Below are 22,669 nucleotides of genomic sequence, written 5' to 3'. Positions count from 1 at the left end.
TTGCAGACCAATAGCACTCGCCAGAAGCAGCAGTGGCTGCTGAAGCTATGTCCTCACAGTCCTCTTCCTTAAGGCCCACAACCAGTCTCTGTCTCACACAGACTAGTAACTTCCCTAACTAGTATCTCTTCCTCAAACACATACCAGTCACCTCCCTGACCGGTCTCTCTCAATCACACACATACTCTGTCACTTACAACCACACACACTGCCACTCATGCACCCATTGTACACCCCCCCACACACACACACACAGCTCTCACTCATGCACCCATTGTATCACACACAAAAGCTCTCATTCATGCACCCATTCTACCACACACACACACACACACACACACACACACAGCTCTCACTCATGCACCCATTCTACCACAGGCACACAAACTCACATGGAGCCTCTTCTCATTGTTTGGCCCAATAAGCCTGTCCTCCACTTCTCAGCCGCCTCTGGCCTGACCTCCTGCGGTTCGCAACATCTCTCCAGGTGCGCAGGGTCTCTCCGCTCTTTAGCCGTCTGCAGCGGCTGTCTAAATATTAGACTTTAATAAGACGCTTATAACAGTCTAATATTTAGACAGGCTCTACGTTCTTCGGCCCCGCTGGCGTCGGGGAGCAGGTCTCTCCAACTCTTCAGCCGCTGCCGGCCTGGTCTCCAGCAGTGGCATGCAGAGTCTCTCCATTCTTCAGCCCCGCCCCTGGGAGAAGGGAAGCACAAGCGGGGCAGTGGAACACCGGGAGCCATGACACCGGTTGAGAACCACTGGTCTAGAGAAAGGAAGCCAGACCAGAGTGATGCATTTAGAAACGATCAATACTTGGCAAAGGTAACTAGGAAAAATGTATATAAGCCTTGTAAGATTGTGACACAGGGAAGGAGGAATCACAAGGTATCCAGTGTTTTCTTACTGACCCTGTATTCTCCTTCCCAGACACTTGTATTGTGATTGGCCAGTCATTTATTTGCTATAATAAACATCTTACTAAATTTTCTCTGAGTCTCGTGTCTGGTATAGTGGGGCAAGAACCATACAGTTATGCACTATAGAACTTTAATAATAGAGGCATTTCAGAACTTCAAACAATCGTATACAAGTGAGGGTTCTTCTGAGGAGGCGCGGGAGATGTTTTTCCAAGATCTTCCTCCCCTTCTGTTAACTGGCGCGGTTAGAGCTGCTTTAGAGGAACCTATCACAGAAGAGGAAATTAAGAGTTATTTAATTACATTTGGAGAAATCCTTTGGATTTGGTTGCAGGATTTATACTTCTTTGTGGCTAGAGAAGCGGGTCATTTCGAAGCATGTCATAATCTTGCTTCCATAGTGCTACTGCCTAAACCAGGGAAAGATTTCTTGTATCCTATAGCAGCTTTCCTTGCCAATCAAATGAATCATTGTATTCAATTCTTGGTAGAGCCAGATCAAACTGGCTTTATTGTAGGAAGGCATTCTTCATCTAATCTCTTAAAGGCCTTAATGATTCTCCAGGCAGTAATGAACAAAATGACATTCTTTTAAGCTTGGATGCGGAAAAGGCCTTTGACCATGTAAATTGGACTTTTATGTGGTGGATATTGAGTAACTTTGGTAGTGATTTCCTACATTGGATTCAACTCTTTTATATGCTGATCTCTGTGTTAAGATTTTGGTCAATAACTCTATTTCTGATGCTTTCTCATTAGGCAGGGGGATATGCCAGGGGTGCCCACTATCCCCTTTGCTATTTGTGTTAGAACCCTTGGCTATTAAATTGTAATCCCTAAATGTCTTTCAAGGAGTGGCTGTTAGCCTTTTTGCACATGACATGTTACTCTTAAACTAGATTTCAGATTACTGATCTGCAATTATTGATACCATACAGCATATTTGGGGTGGTTGTTTTTTTTTTTTTTTTTGGAACTAAAAATGAATTATAAATCTGAGGCATTTCCTATAGATCCCACATTACCAACTAGATGGATAGAAGCAATTCTTTTGACATGGTCCTTGGAAAAGCTTCAATATCTGGGCATTTGACTTGCTCGCACTGTTCAGTATCTTTATAAATATAACATTTCAGAGAATTAACATAAAATCAAGGAAATCCTCTGTAAATGGGCCATTACAAAAGTTTGGGAAAAATGACCATTTTATATTCTATACTATTGCCTCTCTAGATAAAAAGCAAAGGCATAAATAGCTTTAAAGGTATGCTTAATTACTTTACTTTCTTTGGAGAGGCAAGCCAACACGCATAAAACTAGATATTTTAACCTGTGATAAGTCTGTAGGTGAATTTGCTGTGCCCGACTTGTGTCTACATTATATATAGCTTGCCTTATGAAATATATAAAAGATCGGGGGTGCCTACATAACAAATATTTGTGAAGGCCATGTAGAATTATCAACCTTTTATACAGACCCAGAATAGTGCTCTCTACAGGTCTCTGGATTCAGGATTTTAGCCTTTTTGGAGGGCTTGGAGATGGTGGAAAGAGTACCTACTGATCTTGTATTGTGTGTCTTTCACATAATGATGGCTTCCCGGCTGGTTTAAATAGTACCCTTTTTAACATTTGAATGTGGAAGGGGTTCTACTGTCTGGGCCATCTAGTACATCCAGATCTGGGTGTTTTATGCTTATTTCAACAATTACAGAACGAGTGCGTGCTCTCTGGGTGACATTGTTTTGCTTAGCTAAGACACTGTGTGTGTGTAGTATTTGTTAGGGGAACATGGACAAATTACTTTTTTGGAGAATGAGGACATTTTTACAGAAAAAGCTCCCAAATTTAACAAAGTTGGAATTTGGATGATGTCCCTCAAAAACCAAATACCATGCTTTTGTCAAAATTATTAAAGTGCTGGAGTGCAGATTTTGGATATCTGGTAGAAGGTAGTGACTTCACTGCTGCACTTTTTTTTTTTTTTTTTGCAATTTATAGAGTTTTACTGCCAGCTAATTTCTGTGAAACTCAATATAAAATTATACATTGTACTAGAGGTACATTTATGAAGTTTGGATATTTTGTTTGAAATGCAAGCACTGCGTTGGGTTATATGTTCACAAAATGTACTAAGTTAGAAACCTTTTGGAAATCAATTATGAATTTGGTTGAAAGCTTGATTCTGTAACTGGAATAATCTATTTCCATTTACTAGATAAGAATGTGTTATTACCTGCAGGGGGGCTGAGATTTATTGCAGCTGGGATCTTCATGAGCCAGTGCCTTGCTGAACCTAAGAGCAATTTTGTTTTGTTATTTACCTGTGCTTAATGTACTAGGGCTTTATATTTGCAAAACATTGTGCCCTTAGCCAGTTTTTATTTCCCTCCCACCCCTGGCTTTACTTTCATATATACTTTTTCCCTTGTCTCCTAGATAATTAGCTTCAATTACCTCATCCCCAATTACTTAGTAATTCCTTACAGCCTAGATAGAACTTATACTGTCATATTGCTTGTTAATTTGGTTTGCATACTCTGCCTATTAATCTTTACTGGATAGCACACATGTTTAGTTCAAATACCTTTTAAAAATATTTGCTAGGGGCTAACCATACCTAATCTTATCTTTAGGATTTTAATTAATCAGGGAGAATGGCTTTAATTCAATGCAACAATTGTGGTGCTTATGTCCCAAGGACTACCCCTTTTTGCCTTCAGCTGTCTAAAATTAAAATGGAGCTGATCCATCTAAGAGCAATTGTCCAGGATTCAATTAACTTCCCCTTCCTTGAAACATCCCTCTGTCACCCACAGCGGTTACAGAATCCCAAGAAAAAATATTTTACAGTGGGCTCAGGTAGAACTAGACGTGACAATCAGGCACCCACCTTCCCCAAGTTTACAGCAACCTGTTCCTCAACCCCCACTCCCATAGAGGTATCGGACATCCAGGATTAAAAAAACTCAGAATTAATCGGATAAAAGTAGTTTCTGGCAGAAAAAGACTTGTGATGGTCATGCAAAGGGAAAATAACATCAATCAGCTAAAAAAAAACAGAAACTTCTTAGGAAGTGCAACATAGCAAGAGAGAAAAATTGGAAAGCTATGACTACAAATGCTTGCAGTTTGGGCAATAAAATCCCAGACCTGCAGGCATTAATGGTGGAAGCAGACTTGGACGTTGTTGCTGTCATAGACATGGTTCACGGATTCTCATGACTGGGATACGGCCATACCAGGCTATAACTTGTTAAGGAATGACAGGACAAAAAAGAGGGAGGAGTAGCACTTTGTCAAAAATAATATCCAGGCAACTGAACTGCAAGGAAAGTGGGGTGGAGAAGAAGCATTATGGGCCGTCCTAAAAAAAAAAAAAAAAAGACGGTACATCCATTTTTACTGGAGTGGTGTACAGGCCTCCGACTCAGATGGAAGGACTAGACAGAAATCTGATCAAATACATTTATAAAGTTGGGAAAGAAGGGGGAAGTGTTGATTGTTGGTGATTTAAATCTGCCAGACATGGACTGGTGTATCCCTTCTGCAGAATCTAACAGAAGTAGAGAGATAGTGGATGCCCTGCAAGGGGCTCTATTCAAACAAATGGTAATGGAACCCTCGAGGGAGGGAGTTTTACTTGCCCTAGTACTCACTAACGGGGATAATGTTTCTAATGTCTGGGTGGGTGCCCACTGGTGCTGAGGTGATCATCAAACAGTATGGTTCGATTTTACAAATAGGATCCGGAGAAGTGTCACAAAGACCAGAGTTTTGTACGTCAAAAAAAACAGACTTTGTCGACATGGGGAAATATCTGGAGGCAGAACTTGAAGACTGGGAGAAAATGGGAGAGGTCTAACAGTAGGCCAAACTAAAAGGAGCAATTACAAAAGCAACAAATTTGTATATTAGAAAAGTAAACAAAAGAAAGAGAAATAAGAATCCAGTCTGGTTCACAAAGGAGGTGGCTGATGTAATAAAAGCAAAAAAAGCAGTTTTTAAGAAATATAAAGAATCCCAAAAAGTGGAATACAGGGAGGATTATCTGGTGAAACTGAGGAGATAAAAAAAGTAATCAAGAAAGTAAAAAGTCAGGCAGAGGAAAGGACTGCCAAGGAGATAAAGCGAGGTGACCAAAACATTTTTCAGATATATCAGAGAAAGGTACATAGTGGTATAGTGAAATTGAAAGGGGAAACTACAGGCCAATTAGCATCACCTCAGTGGTGGGAAAATTAATGGGTTGCTCGATCAGAGGAAGCATGGATTCACCAGAGGAAGGTCCTGTCAGACAAATCTAAATGATTTCTTTGATGGGGTGACTAGAGAACTGGATCAAGTAAGAGCGCTCAATGTAATTTACTTGTATTTTAGTAAAGCTTTTGATACGGTACCACACAGAAGACTAGTCAACAAAGTGAGAAGCTTGGGAGTCAGCTCCAAGGTGTAGGCGTGATTACACAATGGTTGACAGAAGACAACGGGTGATGGTAAATGGAACCTACTCTGAAGAGAGAATGGTGTTAAGTGGAGTGCCACAGGGATCGGTGTTGGGACCGGTTCTGTTCAACATCTTCATGAGCGACAGTGCAGAAGGGTTAGAAGGTAATGTTTTGTCTATTTGCAGATGATACTAAGATCTATAACAGAGTGGAAATGCCAGAAGGAGTACTGAGAATGAGATGGGATTTAAGGAAGCTGGAAGAGTGGTCGAACATATGGCAGCTGGGATTCAATGCCAAGTCATGCATCTGGGGCGTGGTAATCCAAAAGAACTATATGCATTGGGGGGTGAAGAACTAATGTGCACGGAGCAGAAGAGAGACCTTGGGGAGATAGTGTCTAATCTCCTGAAGTCGACAAAGCAGTGTGACACTGCGACAGCCAAAGCCAGAAGAATGCTGGGCTGCATAGAGAGAGAGGAATATCTAGTAAGAAAAGGGAAGTCATAATTCCCTTGTACAGGTCCTTGGTGAGGCCTCCACCTAGAGTACTGTGTTCAGTTCTGGAGACCGTATCTCAAAGGAGACAGGATGGAGGCAGTTCAGAGAAGGGTGACCAAAATGGTGGGTGGTCTCCATCAAATAGCTTAGGAGAAGTTGAAGAACCTGAATATGTATACCCTGGAGGAGGATCAGGGGTGATATGATACGTACCTTCAGATACTTGAGAGGTTTTAATGAACCATGGTTGTCGTCAAACCTTTTTCCATTGGAAACAATTTAGTAGAACTAGGGGCCACGATTTGAAACTCCAGGGAGGAAGACTTAGAACCAATGTCAGGAAATATTTCTTCACTGAGAGGGTGGTGGATGCCTGTCCGGAGGAAGTGGTTAAGACTAAAACTGTGAAGGATTTTAAAGGGGCATGGGGTAAACACTGTAGATCCCTAAAAGGCTGTTTTATTGTATTTATTTTATTTAAAAATTTTTATATCCCACACAATTAGGCATTTACATGTCCGTCTAGGCCGTTTACAATCAAACAAACACAATTTAAAACAAACTTAGCAAGACAAAATAGAATGGCTAGAGGATGGGAATAAATAAAGCTAAACCGGCACAGAGCGGCAGTTCACTACCTTGGGAAGCTTGCTGGGCAGACTAGATGAACCATTTTGGTCTCTTTCTGCCGTCCTTACTATGTTACTATTTATAATACTCCTTCAACCTCCACAACAAATTAGGAAACCTCCAGATTTCGTGGGTTTTTTTGTGCGGTTGCCTTCTGTGGTCCAGCCCTTTAGTCTGACTGGCCACTTCGATGGCTTCCGTATTTTATTCTTCAATTTTTATTCACAATATTTTTATGTGATTTTCTGCATTTTTTTATTTTGTGCTGCTCAATTCCCATGTGAGGGTTTGTGCATTGTTTCCCCGGTGCGCGGTGCGACCCATCATTGTTTATTCCACTTATCTTATATTTATCCAATTGCCGCCGCTGTTAATATGGGACCGCTTCCGCTTGCCCAACACTGGCCATGTTTCGGCAGTGGTCTGCCTGCTTCAGGGGCCTCGGGAAAGGATTTCTTAATTGCGGAGTCTCCGTCAAAAATGCACTGGCATTTTAACTAAAATTAAAGCAACCTATTAACTAAAATCATTTGCTAAACTTCTATTTTAAAATTTTACCACTATCTAGCTTCAAATACTTACTATTTTTGTAATTTATTTTTCAATGTGAGCGGCGCCTTCACGCTTCTATCCGGCGTCTCTCTCTATTCCTCCATTTTTATATTGTGGTCTGGAGATCATATAAAAGTGGAGGAATAGAGAGAGACGCCGGATAGAAGCGTGAAGGCGCCGTTCACATTGAAAAAATGAATTACAAAAATAGTAAGTATTTGAAGCTCGATAGTGGTAAAATTTTAAAATAGAAGTTTAGCAAATGATTTTAGTTAATAGGTTGCTTTAATTTTAGTTAAAATGCCAGTGCATTTTTGACGGAGACTCCGCGATTAAGAAATCCTTTCCCGAGGCCCCTGAAGCAGGCAGACCACTGCCGAAACATGGCCAGTGTCGGGCAAGCGGAAGCGGTCCCATATTAACAGCGGTGGCAATTGGATAAATATAAGATAAGTGGAATAAACAATGATGGGTCGCACCGGGGAAACAATGCACAAACCGTCACATGGGAATTGAGCAGCACAAAATAAAAAATGCAGAAAATCACATAAAAATATTGTGAATAAAATACGGAAGCCATCGAAGTGGCCAGTCAGACTAAAGGGCTGGACCACAGAAGGCAACCGCACAAAAAAAACCACGAAATCTGGAGGTTTCCTAATTTGTTGTGGAGGTTGAAGAATTATATATTTTAGGAAACGAGGTTGGTTATTGTTTAGTGACTATTTATAATACTGGCAAAAAGGTTGGTTCTTCAATTTTAGGGGCTCACTATGCCCTCCATGCACACCCCGGCATACTAAATTGACTCTGTGGCAGGAGCCATTGCCTGAGCGCCTCTTCCCCTGCCATTCTCCCCCTTTTTGATGCCTTAGCAACAGATCTCCTGCCTTGTGTGCAGTATATTACCTCAGCATTTCCTGCCGCCTTGCCTTGAACCTTCCATTCCTTCTGCTTGCTCATTTGGATCTGACCTCTGGCTACGGACTTTGACTATCTTCTTGCCTGCTGCCTGGGCTTGACTTCTGCTTCGGACCCTGACCAAGCTTTTGCCTGCCTTGTTTCCTTGGTTTCTGTGTTTTCTGCCTGCCCTGACTCTAGCCTGTCACTGGACATTTAATCTGACCACCCCTAGGAACATTTACCTAAGTCCTGCCAGACCCTGGAACCCAAGGGCTCAACCTGTGGGGAAACAGGGCTGGTATAGGAGAAGCTCCAACTCAGTCACATTGTTGCTGGTGAACATGTCCTTCAGTGTGGCCTCTGTACAATAAGTTAATGAGATTATGTCCAATTCAAATGACACTGTGTCCTTCTAGCAGCTGTTCTACAGCTCTTTTTAAAATCACCAGTTTGTCCCTTACTTTCATTTATCTTATCAATCTGTAGTGCATTATTTTGTTTACAAGAATGTGGCATTACAGGTGGTGTTTTGATTTGGTTTCAGTTGTACCTTGCTAATAGATCCCAATACATCAAATATAAAAATGAAATATCTCTTCCATGCTGTTTAACATTTACTTAGCTCCTACTGAAGAGTACTTTCAAACTTATCTTACTATAAAGTCTATGCAGATGATATACAATTTCCTGGCGTGTAGCCAGATGGACTCAGTACAAATGGGATAGTATCCGCGTGCTAGCAGTTGGAGACTGATCTGACGTCAGCACGGGGTATATAGCCCCACAGGAAGCGAAGCGATTCAGTAATTTCCGTCTCCAAAGCAGTTTGGAGTGCCTGCATGCTGGTTCAGCGTGCTTTCCAAGACTACTTTAATTTTTTTCTCTTTCTTATCATTCTAGATTCTACTTTACTTTTCTTCAACGACTTTTGAGCCCCGCGCTCCTCAGGGGACATTTCTGTCACTCCCCCCAGTTGAGCTTCCCGGGGTGACTGCCGTGGTCCCCCGGAGGTGAAAGTCCGCGGTCCGGCCGAAACGCGGCAGGGGCATTGCCCCCCGGGGGAGACTTGGGTGTGGCTTCGAGGCCCTCGGTCCCGGCGTGGACGAGGTAGCGGGTGCAGTTCCTCAAATCGCGGCGGTGAGGTGATCCCTCCCCCCGCAGCCGGAGACCGCCTGTGTTCCAACCCGGAAGCGCCGAAGATCTGGTAAGGTGTACGTCTCTTCGCCCAGGTCTCCGAAGTAGAGGATCGGCGGCGTGGCAAGCCGTGGAGGACGCCATTTTGTGGCCTTATTCAGGTATTCCGCGCCCGTAATAGGCGCGGCTTTCTTCCTCCTTGTGCGTGTATTGCATTGTTCTCGCATGTTGGCTGCCACTGTGAGTATATGCCGCATATTACTGCTGAAAGCCTATTGCTAACTGCTTAGTGCTTATTGCCTATTGCTTATGGTTGCGCGCTTGTTCTATTCAGCGCCTATTGCTGCCGCATATTATTGCTATTGTGCGCCTATTGTATCAAGCGCCTATTGCTGCCGCATAGTATTGCTATTGTGCGCCTATTGCTGCCGCATAGTATTGCTATTATGCGCCTGTTGTATTAAGCGCCTATTGCTGCCGCATAGTATTGCGCACTTGCTATCTTTGGTATGGATCAGCACGCGGCCGTGGCCTCAGCGGCGCCGCCGCTTGTCTTAGGCATTTCAGCTCTTGGCCTACGCTCTGCATGCCACCTTAGAGCCACGCGCAGTACTGAGCCAGACTCCCTATGTGCCCAATGTGAGGCGGCCGGGGGACCCTCCGGTCAGGACCAATCTCAGCCGCAGCTTCTTGACAGTTCCCCTGCGGCTACCCCGGATTTGGGGGGCAGTCTCGACCACTCGGGAATCCCGGGGGATCTTGTACCCCGGCGATTAGAGACTGCTTCCATTTCCTGGGTGGATCTCTTTAAGGGGATTCATGCCTTCGTCCAGATGCAGATGGCTTCCCGTCCCGGCCCTACTGTCCCTGCTGCTCCTGTTGTTCCTGCGGTTGCTGCGGTTCCGGCGGTGGCTGCATCTGCGGCTGCTGCCGCTGCGGTAGCAGCGCCTAGGGATCCTGTTCCTGGACCCTCACAGCCCTTATCGGGAGCGGGACCTCCCGCCACTGGACAGTCCAGATCAATCGGACCAGGAGGTTTCACCGGACGAGTCCGAACTCCCGGACGAAGGGTACCTCCCCCCGGGGATTGAGCCATATAGAACCATGAGGCGGTTCTTCCCTAAGGAGGACCTCTCTGACCTCGTGTCTCAGTGTCTGGCGGAGCTGGATATCTCTGGTCCCAGTGCTTCGGTCCCGTCTGTGCAGCACCCCCTGCTGGAAGGTCTTCGTCCTATAGCCCGCCATTTTCCTTTCTTGCAGGCGGCTCAGCAACTAATAGATTTGGAATGGGTGGCGCCGGCGGCTTCATTCAAAGGGGGCCGGGCCCTGAAAGGCATGTACCCATTGGCTCCGGCTCTCCAGGACCTGCTGGCATGCCCTCAGGTGGACGCCTTAATTAGCGCTGTGGTCAAGCGCACTACCATTCCAGTGGAAGGGGGGACGGCCCTCAGGGAGCCCCATGACAGGCGAATGGACACCATGCTGAAACAAACTTTTGAGGTGGCAGCTCTTTCTTTGCGGATTGCGGCCTGCTGCACTGTGGTGACACGTGCCTGCTTGTCCCAGGTCAGGAACAACGCTCCAGCGGCTGACATGGAGTCTGCTCTTTCCTTCCTCACAGATGCCGCTTCGGATTTGGTTCGAACTACAGCTAAGGGGATCTCCTCTTCCGTAGCCGCCAGGAGGCAGCTCTGGATCCGGCCATGGTCCGCTGATGCGCCTTCGAAGTCTCTCCTCACCAGGTTACCCTTCCAGGGCTGGTTTCTCTTTGGCAGTGGCCTTGATAAGCTAGCCACTACCTGGGGTGCCTCTCCTGTGCCGAGACTGCCGGAAGATCGATCCAGGAGGGGACAGCGCTCCTTTCCACGACCCTCCAGGGGCAGGAGTTCACAGCGCTTTGTTCCGTATAGGGGACGCTATCAGGCGACACGTCCTCCGGCCAGGAATCAGTCCTTTCGGACCAAGCAGCGCAAGCTGGGGGCGGGCCCGGGCTCGGGTCCCGGTCGCGCCCCACAATGAGAATTTGCCGATTCATCTGGGGGACGAAGCCATAGGGGGCAGGTTGACCCTCTTCTACCCCAGATGGGTCGAGATCACGTCGGATCAGTGGGTCCTCGCAGTTATCCGGGAAGGATATTATCTGGGTTTTTATCATCTTCCTCCGGACAAGTTTGTGGTCTTCATGTCCCCTGCTCAAGAAGGCAGCATTGGAAGCTACCCTGGCGAGGCTCCAGTCCTTGAACGCCATTATCCCAGTTCCTGCCTGGGAAGTGAATTCTGGACACTAAGAACATAAGAAAATGCCATACTGGGTCAGACCAAGGGTCCATCAAGCCCAGCATCCTGTTTCCAACAGTGGCCAATCCAGGCCATAAGAACCTGGCAAGTACCCAAAAACTAAGTCTATTCCATGTAACCATTGCTAATGGCAGTGGCTATTCTCTAAGTGAACTTAATAGCAGGTAATGGACTTCTCCTCCAAGAACTTATCCAATCCTTTTTTAAACACAGCTATACTAACTGCACGAACCACATTCTCTGGCAACAAATTCCAGAGTTTAATTGTGCGTTGAGTAAAAAAGAACTTTCTCCGATTAGTTTTAAATGTGCCCCATGCTAACTTCATGGAGTGTCCCCCTAGTCCTTCTACTATCCGAAAGAGTAAATAACCGATTCACATCTACCCGTTCTAGACCTCTCATGATTTTAAACACCTCTATCATATCCCCCCTCAGTTGTCTCTTCTCCAAGCTGAAAAGTCCTAACCTCTTTAGTCTTTCCTCATAGGGGAGTTGTTCCATTCCCCTTATCATTTTGGTAGCCCTTCTCTGTACCTTCTCTATCGCAATTATATCTTTTTTGAGATGCGGCGACCAGAATTGTACACAGTATTCAAGGTGCGGTCTCACCATGGAGCGATACAGAGGCATTATGACATTTTCCGTTTTATTCATCATTCCTTTTCTAATAATTCCCAACATTCTGTTTGCTTTTTTGACTGCCGCAGCACACTGAACCGACGATTTCAATGTGTTATCCACTATGACACCTAGATCTCTTTCTTGGGTTGTAGCACCTAATATGGAACCCAACATCGTGTAATTATAGCATGGGTTATTTTTCCCTATATGCATCACCTTGCACTTATCCACATTAAATTTCATCTGCCATTTGGATGCCCAATTTTCCAGTCTCACAAGGTCTTCCTGCAATTTATCACAATCTGCTTGTGATTTAACTACTCTGCACAATTTTGTGTCATCTGCAAATTTGATTATCTCACTCGTCGTATTTCTTTCCAGATCATTTATAAATATATTGAACAGTAAGGGTCCCAACACAGAACCCTGAGGTACTCCACTGTCCACTCCCGTCCACTGAGAAAATTGCCCATTTAATCCTACTCTCTGTTTCCTGTCTTTTAGCCAGTTTGCAATCCACGAAAGGACATCGCCACCTATCCCATGACTTTTTACTTTTCCTAGAAGCCTCTCATGAGGAACTTTGTCAAACGCCTTCTGAAAATCCAAGTATACTATATCTACCGGTTCACCTTTATCCACATGTTTATTAACTCCTTCAAAAAAGTGAAGCCGATTTGTGAGGCAAGACTTGCCCTGGGTAAAGCCATGCTGACTTTGTTCCATTAAACCATGTCTTTCTATATGTTCTGTGATTTTGATGTTTATAACACTTTCCACTATTTTTCCTGGCACTGAAGTCAGGCTAACCGGTCTGTAGTTTCCCGGATCGCCCCTGGAGCCCTTTTTAAATATTGGGGTTACATTTGCTATCCTCCAGTCTTCAGGTACAATGGATGATTTTAATGATAAGTTACAAATTTTTACTAATAGGTCTGAAATTTATTCCATTTATTTCATGGTACCCAAGAAAGGGGGCACTTTTCGGCCTGTTCTGGACCTCAAGTCGGTCAATCGATACTTACGGGTACCGAGGTTTCGCATGGAAACTCTGCGCTCCGTCAAAGCCGCAGTCCAGCCTGGAGAATTCCTCATGGCATTAGACCTGTCAGAAGCATATCTTCATATTCCGATCCATCCAGATCATCAGCGCTACCTGCGCTTCAAGGTTCTGGGCCGCCACTTCCAGTTTCGGGCTCTGCCCTTCGGGTTGGCCACGTCCCCACGGACATTCACCAAGGTGGTAGTAGTGGTGGCAGCGGCACTCAGGCGGGAAGGGATTCTGGTCCATCCCTACCTAGACGACTGGCTGATCAGGGCGAAATCTCGAGAGGAGAGCCTGCGGACAACCGACAGAGTGATCGCCCTTCTGGAAAGCTTGGGCTGGGTAATCAACCTCAGCAAGAGCTGCCTACAGCCTTCCCAGTCAATAGAATATCTGGGAGTGCAGTTCGACACCCGGGCAGACACGGTCAGTCTTACGACCAAGAGACAGTTGAAACTTCGGCAGCGTATCCAGTATCTGATGGGAGCCAGTAGGCCCCTGGCCTGGGATTATCTGCAAGTTCTGGGTCTCATGGCATCCACCCTGGAAGTGGTGCCTTGGGCGCGGGCTTATATGAGACCACTACAGCATTCCCTGCTCTCTCGCTGGAGCCCCCGTCGACGGGACTATTCCACGCACCTCCCTCTACCGGCCAGAGTTCGGACCCAGCTGCGGTGGTGGTTGCAGTCCAACCACCTGAGCAGGGGGTCAAAGATGTCCTCGCCCACGTGGACTTTGCTCACCACGGATGCCAGCCTGAGCGGCTGGGGAGCACATTGCGAAGAACTCACCGCGTTAGGGCGATGGAACGGAGAGGAGTCCATGTGGAACATCAATTGCCTGGAGGCCCGGGCAGTCCGATTGGCATGCCTTCGATTCGCTCACAGACTGCGGCACAGAGCTGTCAGTGATGTCAGACAACGCCACCACGGTGGCCTACATCAACCGGCAGGGCGGAACCAGAAGCCAACAAGTTTCTCGGGAGATCGCCCCACTGATGGTTTGGGCAGAGGCGAATCTGCAGGACCTCTCCGCCGTACACATTGCCGGGAAGGACAATACCACAGCAGACTTTCTCAGCAGAGAACGCCTAAATCCAGGAGAGTGGCAGCTGTCCCCCACAGCTTTCCAGATGATTGTCGATCACTGGGGGATTCCGGCCATGGATTTACTGGCGGACAAGTCCAATGCTCAAGTCCCCAGCTACTTCAGCCGCAGGCGTGACCCGTTCTCACACGGAATCAATGCCCTGGTCCAGCCATGGCCTCCAGGGACTCTACTATACGCTTTTCCTCCGTGGCCTCTGCTGGGCGCCATCATCCACAAGATTCAGACACACCGGGGCCTAGTTCTTCTAGTGGCACCAGACTGGCCAAGAAGACCCTGGTACGCGGACATGAGAAGACTACTGGCAGGGGAGCCTCTTCCTCTGCCTCCTCTCCAGGACCTTCTACGTCAAGGTCCCATTCTACACGAGGATCCAGCTCAATTCTCTCTTACGGTCTGGCCATTGAGAGGGCTAGACTGAAGAAGAGAGGTTACTCGGGGCCCGTGATTGATACACTCCTCCGAGCTCGCAAGTTTTCCACATCCCTCACCTACGTACGGATCTGGAGAGTATTTGAAGCATGGTGCGACACTCACGACACCAATCCACATGCCACCACCATACCTATCGTGTTGGATTTCCTGCAGGATGGGCTTCAGAAGGGTCTCTCCCTCAGCTCCATCAAAGTTCAGGTTGCGGCACTGTCTTGCTATGGTCCCAGGAGGGATGGCAAGACCATCGCCAAGCACCCAGATGTTTCTCGTTTCCTGCAAGGGGTCAAGCATATTCGTCCGCCACTAAAGTGGCCTGTGCCCTTATGGAACCTTAATCTTGTTTTGGATTTCCTCGCGGGATCCACCTTCCGACCCCTTCGGGGCTTGTCTCTCCGGTCTCTAACCTTGAAGTTGGTGTTCTTGCTGGCGGTGTGCTCCGCACGCCGCATCTCTGAGCTACAAGCACTGTCCTGCCGTGATCCCTTTCTAAGAATCACTCCGGAGGCTATCCATCTTCGGACTGTTCCCTCCTTTCTCCCTAAAGTGGTTTCACAGTTTCATCTTAACCAAACCATATCCTTGCCTACCATGGTAGGTTTGAAGAAATCTGAAGAAGGCCGTTTATTACGCCATCTCGACATCGGCAGATTGCTGCCCAGGTATCTGGAAATGACACAAGACCTGCGAAAGACGGACCACCTGTTCGTCCTACACAGCGGGAAGACGCAAGGTGAAGCGGCCTCTCGGCCCACCATTGCCCGCTGGATTAAGGAAGTTGTCAGGGCCGCCTACGTGGAGGCTGGGAAGGCTCCGCCTCTACTGGTCAAGGCTCGTTCTACCAGAGCACAAGCGGCATCTTGGGCTGAATCCAGGATGCTGTCGCCGGCAGAAATCTGTAAAGCGGCGACGTGGTCCTCCCTCCATACCTTTTCCAGGTTCTACCGTCTGGATGTCCAGGCCGGGGAGGACTCCGCTTTTGCGAGGGTGGTACTTCATGGTCCTCAGGCAGCCTCCCGCCCGGACTGGGAGTAAAGCTTTTGTACATCCCATTTGTACTGAGTCCATCTGGCTACACGCCAGGAAATGTTGAGATTACTTACCTGGTAATCTTCTTTTCCTTAGTGTAGACAGATGGACTCAGCATCCCGCCCAGCTGCCTGTATACATGGGTTGCACAGATTCCAGGTGAGCCATGGCATTTGTTTCCATAAGAGCGTGCACTCTACCAGTGTCCACGCCTTCCAGTTGTGAATGCTGGCGGTTTCCAGCCAATGTCAATCTGTCAGGGGAATCCTGTTTTCACTTTTCACTGAGCGTCAGTACACACATCCATAACAGCTTTTGCAAGGAAGATTACTGAATCGCTTCGCTTCCTGTGGGGCTATATACCCCGTGCTAACGTCAGATCAGTCTCCAACTGCTAGCACGCGGATACTATCCCATTTGTACTGAGTCCATCTGTCTACACTAAGGAAAAGAAGATTACCAGGTAAGTAATCTCAACATTTGTTTTGCATGTTCGATCCTCTTGGCAAAATACAGTTGAACATTAGCTTTACTACTATTAAAACTTAGTTCAGTCATAACAAACTCTCTCTCAATATGTCTAAAACAGTTTCTTGCTATATATAGTCCATATTCCACCTTTGTTGAAAGTACTATCTCCTCGGATAACTAATGTTTTCACATTAAGAACCAAATTAAGTCTTTGTGTTTGGTTAGCATACAACTTTTTTTCATTCACAGATCAAACAGGTCATTAGACAAGGTTTTTTCAGACTTCGTGTGCTTGCTGGTCAAAAAATGCTTTTTCATATTACGTTTTGTACTGTATTACAAACTTCTATTTTTCCAATCGACTACTGTAATGGTCTTTATGCTGGCCTCCCTTGCTCAACACTTCAACCACTACAATTATTTTTAAACTTTGCAGCTTGGTTAATTGCTGGTTTGAAATGCTTTGATCACATCACACTGGTTTTGATGGATTTTCTCTTTATTAGTGAAACGGTTAAATATAAAATCAGGGAGATCACATGATGCACTGAGGAGAGCAGACGTGAGCTCTCCTCCCGGGTTTCCATGCCTCGATCCAGCCCCATCTGTGATGCCGTCTGACCCGATAGCATCCCTGCACTCCTCGGCTGCTGCTGCCTTTGAAAAGCGCATCAGCTGAGCCATGACCTCGCGAACGTCCAAGAAGGAGAGAGCCCGCACAGCTGACTCCCGCACAGCTGACTCCCTGACGGAAGAAGATGGCAGCCACGATGAGATCTCTCCCACGAGCATGGCAGCGGGCCTTGACGCTGCAGCTGCTGACATCAAAACATCTGTAGTGGCTACCTTAGCGCCAGAGCTATAAAACATCGCAGTAAAATTAGCCGACTTCACAGACTCTCTATTGTGGGCTTTGAGCCGCGCTTCCTTCAGATGGAGCAGCGTGTCTCCGATGCCGAGGATGGCCTGCAGGCTCTCAGGTCAGAGGTAACTCAGCTGCAAGATGCATATAAAAAGCAGGCATCTAGAAAATCACTCGTGCCACTCAAATTTGCACTTCATAGGGCTCCCTGAGGCCCTGGACAAAAAGGAACTGGCTTCATTCCTGGAAACCTGGCTGGCCCTCAAGTTAGGCCTCTCCAAATCCAATTGCGGGTGGAAAGGGCTCACAATCTGGGGCTCAAAAATGCGCAGGCAGGGAAACCTCAAGTGGTGGTTGCTAAAATATATAACTTTGCGCACAAAGCGGAGATTTTGCAAGCCAACTGCTCTGGGAAGGGGCTCACTTATAATAATCAAAAAATCCTGGTCTTTAAGACTATTCTGCCTCTCTTGCTGCACAACATCTGGTGTTTGCTCCCTCTGTTCCACCCTGTTTAAATTAGGGATCAGGGCAGTACTGGTGTACCCGGCCAAAGTGCAGGTCCAGGCTCCGGATGGCGTGCACTGGTTCACTGCGACAGATGAGCTGCAGAAATATGTTAACACGAGAACAGATGGTGTCCCATGGCCCAGACCAGTCCGGAGCTGCCTCGCCATGAGCCTGCATTAGGTTGACTCTGATCCTGGTACATTACCACGAGAGCGAAACACACTACTAGGTGCTGGGGGCCTCTAGCAGCTTCTGCAGATGTTGTGCAGTGGTCCCTTGAGCATGGTTCTACTCGCCACTGTTACGTTTTGGACATTGGACTACAAGGAGCCGGTGTGGAGGGCTATGTGCCACCATTGTATGGCTTGGTCAGGGCAGGAACCTTGACAAGAGCTTCGTAGACTGACTTGCAGTTTCTTGAGTAGGGAGTTCAATATTTTCATAATGTTGAAGACAGGTTTAATAGTTTTTGCTGGATGGGTGGGGGATGGGGCTGGATCGACAATTAGGGGAGGGAGCTCGTAGGCATCGTAGTGGTCTTCACCCCTTTGAGTGTTACAGGGGGTGCAGAAACAGGGAGGTTGGGGGGGGAAGGAGGGGGTTTCAAAAGGGGTGGGTTGGGGGGAATGTTGTATTGCTGTGGATCTGTTATGGATGTAACATGTATTTTCAATTGGGTGATGCTTGTGCCCCGTTGCTCGTGGGTTTGTAGAATAGCTCCTGCTGGGAGAGCCACTCTTCCCTAGTTTCTTGCTGCTTACTTATATCTTCTTTATTACATGAGTAAACAGGGAATCCATTTAATCTACTGGAATGCTGGGGGGATACATTCCACGATTTTAAAAGAACAAAATTGCTAACCATGGTGGTGTTGGGGGTTTTTTTTTTTTTTTTCTTTAAATCTGTGGACATAGTTTTTCTACAGGAGACCCACCTCACTGATGCTGAACATATGAAACTGAGACAAAATTGGATGGGAGGGATCCATTTTGCCTCTACCTCGTATAGGTCTGCTGGTGTAGCCATCCTAATTCACAAGGGCCTTCTTTTCAAGTAAAGAGAAATTACCGATCCTCAGGGTCAATATGTCATTTTAAAGCTGAACTGAATCATATACCTATAGTATTGTGCAACCTGTATGCACCTGCCATTTTGCAGGATATTTACAGCATATTATTACCATACTCCACTTCCACCTTGGTGATCGGTGGGGATGTCATTGCAGTTCGTGATCCGTGTACGGACAGAGCCCCAGCTACTCCTGGTGCCCGGAGTGCAAGTAAAGGGATTGCTTTTATTGAACGGTCTCTCCACATGATAGATGCTTGGAGAACCTTACACCCTGCTGAAACTGAATTCACACACCTGTCCAGGGCCCATTCCACTTACTTTAGACTGGATTACCTTTTGGTCCGTGCGCATGAGTTTTCCACGGTGGCTGGCATAGGAATAGATGATATCTGACCATTCCCCTGTCTGGTTAGACCTGTCTGGGCCTGCTAGCTCTCACACTTCTTGTTTTTGTGGCGGTTCCCCTACTTTTTAGCAGATGACTCCCACTTTCATAATTTTCTCTGTGCTAAGTGGAAAGACTATGCAGACTTGAATGGGATTTATTCTGATAATCCGGTAGTATTTTGGTATGCGGCTAAGACAATTTTAAGAGGGGACACCGGAAGACCCTGGACAAGAGATTGCTGGCTTTTTACCCAGTTGCACCGAGCTAAGGGTGCCCTGGTTAGGGCTCACATCCTAGCCAATCGTGAGCGATACCTGTCCATACAAGCGAAACTCAATTCCCTCCTGCATCAATGAGCGAAGAAAAGTTTATTGTATTATCAATTTCAGATGTATGAATATGTGAATAAGTCCGGGAGATTATCATCAAATCTGATTAAAACATCACTGGGGTCATGGCATGTGGTGGCGTTTACCACCCGCCTGTCGTGGTTCTTAACGATACTTCTATTTTAGATGGTTTCTGGTCTTATTACTCTCACCTCTATGAGACCGAGGGGGGGGAAATGTCACTCGCCACGATAGCTTTACATCACATCTCACCATACCCAAGCTCAGTGAGGACCAGTGTGCTTGGTTGAACAGGCCTATCTTGGCGGAGGAGGTTGTCTTGGCCATCCACTGTGTGAAGTGCCTTAAGGCGCCTGGGCCCGATGGGTTCACAGCAGTTCTATAAAGCTGTTGGTGAGGAGGTCGGGGTCCTGTTAGCACATATGTTTAACTCCCTCACAGTCACTGGGCGATACCCGCCTCACATGAATTTAGTCCAAATTATCCTTATCCCTAAACCAGGGAAAGACCCATTATCCCCGGCCTCCTATCGCCCGATGTCACTATAAAATTTTGACCAGAAATTGATGGCGCAAACTTTAGCAGACCGCCTGGCTTCTATTTTACCCTCGTTAGTGGCTCCAGGGCAAGTGGATTTTCTCTGCCAGCGCTATGCGTCTACCAATATTCGTAAGGTGCTCCACGCTATAGCCCTCTGTACTAGAGTGGACGAGCCCTTTTTAGTTGTCAGTTTTGATGCCGAAAAGGCATTCGACAGGGTGGAGTGGGATCAACTGTTTCGATGCTTGGCAAATATTGGGTTGGGTGGTTTCTTTTATGATGCCATACAAGTTCTATATAGGAACCGATGGCAATTATAGGTGTGAATGGAGCTTTTTTGAGCCCATTCCCAATACTTCGAGGCACTTAGCAGGGTTGTCCTCTTTTCCCCTCTGCTTTTTTATACTGATATTAGAGCCCCTACTTTTGGCTATCCAGGCGTCCCGTCCATAAAAGGGGTCAAGTTTGGTGACTCTCTCTTTAAATATGCGGCATTTCCTGCTGATATTTTAGTTTTTTTGGACTGAGCCCCAGTGCTCTCTTTCTAGCCTGTTGGCCCTCTTTAGGAGCATGGGGCCTTCTCCGGCCTTCATCTTAATCGTGATAAATCTGAGGCCTTGGCATTCCCAGAGAATTTAAAAGAACGCTGGGCTGGTCGGTTTCCCTTATGCTGGGCGGACAGCTCGTTCCGATACTTGGGGGGTGCAGTTAACCACAAACTTGCTGCAGCTCTATAGTTTAAATGTAGACCCAGTTATGAGGCATACTCTCTCAGTAAATTGAGAGCTTGGCAGAACTTGACACTCTTTGGGAGGTCGTATCAATTTATTTAAGATGGTTCTTCTACCCAAATGGTTATATTTGCTGCAGAACTTATCCATTCGGCTTAAACCGAAGGGTATTACTTCCTTAAACCAGGCCATCTGTATCTTTATTTGGTGAGGGAAGAAACCATGGATACCCCTGGGATGGTTGCAGAATTGTTGGGGCAGGGGCAGATTGGGGGTTTCAGATATGGGTCAGTAGAACATAACCTGCAATCTGCGCCTCATAAGGAATTGGATATTGGGCAGTTCCACTTTTGTTAATATTGAGGCAGAGTGGGCACCGGTGGCTCCCTTACATTTGTGCTACGTGTTGCAAGCTGCTATGTCCGCATTGCCACCCACACTACAACATCATGTCTTTTTGGATCCTCTATGCAAGACCTGGACACAGGTTACCAAACTGTTGGGCCTCCCTAACCTCTATTCTTATCTCCTCCCACTTAGGGGAAATTTATGCTTTTACACCTGGCTTGCATTTGGGAGCGTTTCGTGTCTGGGAGGGAAGGGGTCTCCGTCGTCTGGGGCACCTTTTAGACAGGGTGGGACAAATCCTCAGGTCTTTGCATATCTGCAAATACGTCATTATGTCCTTACTCTGCCACGGGCTTCGTGCTCTCCCTCCGTTTTCAATGCACTAAATGCCTTACTATTGCTGGAGTCCCCTAGATATCCTTCCTTATCGGTCTACTATAGGGGATTGAGACGATCGGGGGCCCTCAGCAGTCTCTTTCCTGGAACAAAGATGGGATATTTAGTGTCCCTGGGGATTATTCAAGCTGGTTTTGGCCAGATAGCATCTACTTCTACTAATATGTACTTTCGAGAGATGCAAAATAAACTTTTATATGTAGGGCCTATGTCTCAGATTCTGCCTGTTGTGTTAAGTGTTCTGCTGCCATGGGGTCCCTTTTCCATTTATTTTGGGCATGTCTTGTGATATGACAGTTCTGGAATGGAATTGTTGCGTTCTTAGGTCAGATACTAAAGATCTCTATTACTCCTGCACCTTCTGGTTTGATTGTTTTTCCAACACATCGATTCAAGTTCCAGGTCAGCATCCTTTTCATAAAGGCGCGTATGGTTGGCAGGCACCTTATACTCGCATTGGACAGTAGAAGCTGCTCCTTCCTTCTGGCAGTGGTGGCATGGACTTTATCATATGCTACAAATAGATAAAATGGTCTCTAGAACTTCCCTGCTTTCCTGTTGGAAATTCTTATCCATTTGGAACAGTTACATCCAAACATTGTCACTTCGTGCCCGGAGTTTAGTTCTAAATGACTGAAGGCATTCCGGGTATTTCTGGCATCACCTCGAATTCACAAAATTTGATCCACCAATTGCAGCTTGGGGAGGGGGGATGTTGAGGGTGGGATTGGATCGTTGATGTAACTAAAAAATGTTTTTTGTATTGCTACCCCCCATTTGGACTGTGAACTCAGTCCCTCGGGATGCTGCTGTTAGTTCTGCTAATAAAAATTGTTGAAACTAAATATAAAATCGGTTTGATAATTTTCGAATTGATTAATGATCAGTTCTGTCCTTGGTCCAATGCTATTTTGAAGTTTTACCAACTATCCAGAAGCTTACGTTCTTCTCAGAGAGGCCTTTTAGACATTCCAGCACCAAAACTGGCTTGATTACATATTACTGGGGAATGTTCTTTCTCTGTTGCTAGTCCAATCCTTTGGAACTCCTTCACCATAGAACTCCAGCTTTGTGATTCTGTCAAAACATTCATATGTCAGATGTTTTTTAGATTAGCCCATATGTAATTTTATACAGCTAGTATTTGTGTATTCTATTGTATATTTTATTGTAACTATTCATATTTATTTTGTATTAAATTTTATGCATGTTTTACTGTACCATCACCTAGACCTATTTTTAGTGTTAGGAAATTAACAAATTGTAATAAATCTAAATGAACCTCCAGATCGTTTGTTTCCCATATATATATATATATATATATATATATATTTCTTCCTTGTGGGAACGAGACGATCCATTCCTTGGGAACTTTGAC

General features: G+C 46.1%; 1 protein-coding gene across 5 annotated transcripts in view; it reads left to right on the top strand.

Annotated features, from left to right (window-relative positions):
* The window catches only part of LOC115090703 (lymphoid-restricted membrane protein-like), a 1,037,620-nt gene that overhangs the window by 34,078 nt on the left and 980,873 nt on the right, over positions 1 to 22,669 (top strand). The window contains exon 1 of one of the 5 annotated variants that reach the window (XM_029600143.1): positions 8,862 to 9,251. The exons of the other annotated variants lie outside the window; for them this stretch is intronic. The gene's annotated coding sequence lies outside the window, so the exon portion shown is untranslated. Of the gene's footprint in view, positions 1 to 8,861; positions 9,252 to 22,669 lie in introns of those variants that run through there. 5 annotated transcript variants of the gene reach the window in all.

The sequence above is a fragment of the Rhinatrema bivittatum genome, chromosome 4 (assembly GCF_901001135.1).
Source record: "Rhinatrema bivittatum chromosome 4, aRhiBiv1.1, whole genome shotgun sequence".
NCBI classification, from domain to species: Eukaryota; Metazoa; Chordata; class Amphibia; order Gymnophiona; family Rhinatrematidae; genus Rhinatrema; species Rhinatrema bivittatum.
Note: the sequence above shows the minus strand (reverse complement) of the source record. Positions and strands in the feature narration are given on the sequence as shown.